The sequence below is a fragment of the Lagopus leucura genome, unplaced genomic scaffold (genome assembly GCF_019238085.1).
Source record: "Lagopus leucura isolate 7727_CA_CO unplaced genomic scaffold, USGS_WTPT01 Super-Scaffold_100021, whole genome shotgun sequence".
Taxonomy (NCBI): Eukaryota; Metazoa; Chordata; class Aves; order Galliformes; family Phasianidae; genus Lagopus; species Lagopus leucura.
The window spans coordinates 6,741,050-6,746,915 of record NW_024962274.1 but is presented as its reverse complement, the minus strand read 5'-3'; the positions used below and the strand labels follow the sequence as shown (position 1 = coordinate 6,746,915).

Here is a 5,866-nt window from a genome sequence, read left to right as displayed (position 1 = left end):
TTAAGAGGAAAGTAGTGAACAAGCACATGAGAAAAAAATTACAAACTTATCTTTCTAGCTATAGTGCCCTTCACACAGTAGGGTGAGCAAAATGATTCATCATAAGCTGCCACACAGCAGCTTATGCAAAAGAGTCTCTCAACAAATACAATACACAGGGTTTCCCTCTGTCTTTTTTTCTAAATCCTGTGAAGCTCCAGTGAGTTTGAGCTGTGCATTTCCCTCCTCTGATTACTCCCATGAGTGGGGTTGCACGGAGCAGCACTGCTCCCTGACAGGCAGGTCTCCATTACAGCGTAAATCCTTGTTGACTTCACAGCAGATGTACCAGTGGAAAGTTAATGCAAACAAAGGAGTAGGATCTCACCTCAGATTTCATCTCAACCTCCAATTTCATGCAAACCAATATCATTGCTAGTATTAAAGATAGGGGGAAAAAAAAGTAACTGAAGATTCTTCCAGTACATGACATTGATGCAACTGTTGTTTGCCTGTTTGGGGAAAGCTTGGAATCTCATCCTATCTCTGCAAGTACCTTCCTTCCACACTCAGCTATTAAGATGTTTTATTTCAAGTTGGTTTTGTGTTTGGGGTGCTTTTTTCCTATCTTTATTTTGTTTGTTTGCTTGTTTTTTTCCTATAGGTATATCAACCTACCTGTGAGGATGCCAAAGAGAGACACAGACTTGTACAAAGGACATACTAAGAACAAGACACCTCACGAATCCCACAGACACCCAGCCCTGAGATTTCAAAAGAGCTGCAAATGGTGCATATGCTGCCTGCTGGCCTTCTGCACAGGGCAAGCACCATCCATACTAACAGACATATGCTTGCGAGGAAACAGATTAGGAGATGGTACAGTTGGTTTCCTTTCAAATGTATCTATGCCTGTGAAATCACACAGAGAGTAGGCGTAGGCTTTTCATACTGAAACAAATATTCAGTACAATCTTCTGAGTCTCAGAGTGTATGCTTTGTAGGGGCTTTGTTATTTTTATATATATATTATTTTATAAATAATATATAAATTATAAATAATATATAAATATAATATAAATAAATATTTATAAATATAAATAATATATATATATTTCTTCTTTAATTGCATGAACTTTTACAACAGTTGGACTGCATGGAAATCAAAGTAGATTATTTTTTGACTTTTTTTCTTTTGTCTAACCCTGATGGCCAGAGAAATACTGGCCTCCAAGCTCTAGAGTACCTTAAGGTCCCATAGATCAGAAAAGCCAAGTTTTTTTTTGTTTGTTTGTTTGGTTTTTTTTTTTAAGTCATATGATTTTAATACAATTTACTTATGCTGCTGGGAAATGCAGAATGCTGTACTCATGTTTTCTGGTGTTTTTTTTTTAATATTATTATTTTGTTTTTTTGAATGGTGTGTTTTTACCAGTCATGAACGCACAGAGAGGGAAATGGCCAATTTAAGGGCAATCATTTTATACAAAGTACTACACTAAAAGATCCGTACAAATGCATCAATTCAGCTGCTTGTTTTAAATTGACACACGTCATTCTTTTGTTAGAGCAGAACAAACCAAGACCAGCTTCACAAAATTATGACATCACACCTATCTCATTGGTAAATCCCAAGCTAATGCCTATCGCCCACTGCAAGAACAAGGCACTCACCTAAGAGAGAGCCAGAACCAAAGGAATCACAGCAATGCAAACACTGGCTGACGCGCAGGCCACACAGTAAGTACCCCTTGGTGACGCCTGGCAGTGGAGGCAGCACAAACCTCCTCCACATTCATTATCCAGAACCTCGAGGCGTTTGGAAAGAGCCGCATTTCAGTGCTGCAATACAGAGGCACCATCATTCCTGCTGCTTATCTTGCAGCAATCTTCTGGGAGTGCTTCTTCCTGCATAAACTGTAATTACAGAGGCCTAATCAGGAAATTCCATGTTATATTTCATTTTGTTAAGTGTCTGTGTTGCTTTCAATCCTCTCCTCCCCTAACAGATCTGAGTGAACGTGTGGGGAAAAAAAAAAAGAAATAAGGGCTCCCCTTTAAATGCAGTGGGCTTGTTTCCAAGGCAAGACAGAGAAATACAGGGACACAGTACTGTAAATGAACTACAGCTTCAGTCACCTAATACATCCGCAGCAACTGTTTTGGCACTGTGCAGTTGAGCCAACAAAGTTTTTATTTAACATCATTCACATCATTTGTACATACAACTTTCTTTTTTTTTTTTTTTTTAATGATCTACATAGAGGCTACAATAATATAGTGGCTGCACACGGACTGGGGAAAAGTTTCAGTTATTGAAACTCTCTTCATACTTAAAAATCTTTTTTAGTCTTCTGTCTGCCAGCACAGCAAAGCAGGCAATTTGGAAAAGAACCTCCTATGAATACCACAGCAGTCTCTGAGCACTGTTGGCATCTTCCATCATTTAACAACACATAAAGGAGATATAAGAATTTAAACTTTTATTTAAAGAGTATTTAAGTATCTATAACTAAACAATTCAAAAAAATATTTAATCTCAAGTGACATCAGATACATCCAGACAGTCCTTTTGAGAACCACGTTGGCAAGTTTTTCCAAAAATCTGGACGTTTTGGTAGTGACACTGTTAGCGTCCTCACCTTCTTCATGGGCTTTCAGCATTAATCAGATCCTTAAGCTCCATCAGTAGTAAGGAGGTAGGGCTGGCTTTACATCTGTATCTATATCTTTTGGATGACTGCTTGGCATCTCTATGGCCTATGCAGCTGTACTATGAATGTTTAAATATTCATTTAATTCTTCCATTATCAAACTAAGCATTCATGGCCCCTTTATTACTATCCCCATGCCTTTCCCCAAGTCTAAAGTGAATTGATCGAAAATACAAAGTCTCAATCACATCCACCTAAGGAGACTGCTCCCCAGACTATATCTAGAACCAAGCATCAGCTCATCCTTAGCAATTTGCACATAAAGCATTTGGTTCATGTTACAGTACTCACTGCATACTCAAGTTGAGTGTTCCCATGCTGAACTTTAAGCACCTGATAAAGAAACAAACACCTGCAGATTTCATAATGCTTATGACTAGAAGACTAATTCTGATGATATTCAAAACACGAAGTGCTGTGGTGTGCCAGACAGGTCAGTTACTCACTGCTGTTCACGCAGTATACAGTTTCTTCGTTGATTCCCTCACGCTTGCCTCACACCCCAGTAGCCCTCTCTCATGGAGTTCCCAGCTGAAGACCATACAGCCAGGTGAGCTTTGGGAAGGGCACTAAGTCAGATGTGTGCAATACAGACATGGCAAAAATATATTCCATTTTGCCAGACTTTCTATCTCAGTATCTGCTGTAACCCTTCTGTGCAGTACAATATGAAGAAACACATCTGGGCTATTATACAAACAAATAGCATTCAGCAGAAGAAAGACCATCCAGATCACCCCAACAGATCAATAATTTTGGAACTAATAAACATATAGAAATTCTCCTGTGAGACTTGGAGAATCTCAGTAATATCACAATTTCCTGAGATGAATTGCTCATAGGAAATATTTCTGGAGTGAGAAATTCAAAGTTTCCAGAATGCCTTGGATACTACCTTGTTATTTATATCCAATGCTTAAGACTGTTGTGAACTAGTAACTGCAACATACAACACAGAGTTGTTCTGTGTTTCTTAATTCTGCTTTTACACATTCATTCTGAAGTTAAAAATAAGAAAGCAAGATGGACACAGGCATCAAACCACCTCTTCTTTTTATCAAATTTGTGAAGTTATAGAAGGATGACTGAAGCACTGCTGTGCATCCTATGTGTGCAGGTAGATCTGTCTTTCAGAGAGTTTCTCCACTGCCATTCAATAACCAGTCTAAGTCAAATTCTGCACTCAGATACTTCAGCAGCTATGAGGGAGTCAGTCTGGATTAAGCCTTCTGTTTTGGTCACAGTGACTTTCATCAGAGGCACAGAATTGCTGCGCGGTTATTGCTTAGTAGATCTTTTTCACATTAATTACAGACATTCTAAAGGTAGGTATGTCAAAAATAAAAATGAAGATGGACTGGTGAGAAATTGTCATACAGACATCAACACAAAACGAAATCTTGCTGAGATGTTCTTCATATGGCTTTCTCCATGCTTAGACTCACAATCAAATTACATGTTTGTATATGTGTACGTATATATTTTGCCAATAGAATGGTCCTCAGTAACACACAATTACTTTTGACACTTGCAGTAGGCTTCCTGGATTTCACCTATGATATACAATCACAAAAATGTCTCCCTCATATTCAGACATGGAAAAAAAAGAATCAATTTGCTCAAGCTTATTTGAACTGTGCTTAGCCACAAGCTGTCCTTTCTCACATTACATCTTTCCAGCTACTCTTAGGGAGAACTTCAGCTGCTTTCACACAGCAACTATCAGTCTTTCATTTTTTGTACTATCAGTTACAATATTAATCATTTCCCTCCCAAACAGGAAATAAAATACTCTGGCCACTGCATAGCAAGAAACTAAACACCCAAGCAAATCAAGTTTTGTTTGTGTTCCATTTAATGGTATTGTTTTCAAATACTTCCATTTAACAACAGGATGCCCTTGATCAAGATGACAAAACACAGCATGTATTTCTGAACACAGAGCACATTTGAACGTGACTGGCGATAACCAGTTAAATTAATTGGTTAAATTAATAATGGATACATCAATATGCAAACAAATCAATTGTTAGCATCCTGAAAATGTATGAAGTAATACTAGGCATGGACTGAACTTCATACCCAGAGACATTTGTTCCATTTAAAGATATGTTAGTCATGCATTAGACTCATGAAGGCTTAAAATGTCTCTGACAGCACAGAGTGTGACGGCTTTCACAAGTAGCACATGCAGGTGGGACTTGTTTTACAACAGTAGCTTTATTATAAGTTGTTGGGAGTTCTATGTCAAATCAGGAATGAAATTGCCTGCCAATGACAAAAGCAAAAAAAAAAAAAAAAAGTGTCCCTGTTTCATTTCTGCTTTGTACCATCACTATGTTTGTTTTGTGCATGGCTGTACTGTGGACTGCCGGCTGGTAGAAGGATGCCAAAGTTAGCAGTAAGTAAAGCAGCAGAGTATCAGAAAGTCTCTTGCCAAAGCAACTCTGCAATCAGCTACAGCATCAGACTGGCCTGATGGCTTATAGTACTTCAGCAAATTTACATAAACCAAACACATTATTGCCCCCAGATGCTGCACTCTGAAATGGAAGTGCCCTAATTGGCATCCTTTGACCTGCCTTCCCAGCAAACTGCAACAAACTGGATATTAGGCACTGCTAGACAGGAAGAGTAAGAAGAATGCCAACTGGCTACATTGCAACTTGATGCAGTCACAACTTAAATACAGTGTAGGATTTTATACCCGCACACACACACACAGGATACAGAATAGCAGTGAAAAAGGATCACATATTAGAAAGATGAAGGGCTGTTATATGAAGCTTAGAAGTAGCAGATTCTAAATAAGGACAAAGAAGTGACAGATGCTTCACACAATTTGCAGTTAAACTCTGATACTTCCTGACACAGGAAGCTGCAAATATCAAAGTTTATGGGGAGACTGCATGAGCTAATGAAAGATAAATCCATAAAGGTTTCTAGAACTACAATTTTTACCATGGTATGACTGTAAGGCAAACCACCAAAATGGTTAGCTTAATCTGGAGTGATCAACCAAAGCTGCAGAGGTACATCAGTGTGAACTTAAGCACAGAGTTCATATTTAGAATGAATTAGCAAGTGGCCATGAAGCCAAGAAAGTTAGCCACTATTAAACTCAGTCCTGCTGTGACTGGATGGTTTCTGACATCTCAGGGGAAAAAAAAAAA

The 5,866-nt window shown here is 38.4% G+C and overlaps 1 protein-coding gene across 10 annotated transcripts in view; it reads right to left on the bottom strand.

Annotated features, from left to right (window-relative positions):
- IRS1 (insulin receptor substrate 1) overlaps positions 1–5,866 on the bottom strand; it is a 301,946-nt gene that overhangs the window by 128,519 nt on the left and 167,561 nt on the right. Inside the window, exon 1 of one of the 10 annotated variants that reach the window (XR_006180417.1) lies at positions 1,654–1,881. The exons of the other annotated variants lie outside the window; for them this stretch is intronic. The gene's annotated coding sequence lies outside the window, so the exon portion shown is untranslated. Of the gene's footprint in view, positions 1–1,653; positions 1,882–5,866 lie in introns of those variants that run through there. 10 annotated transcript variants of the gene reach the window in all.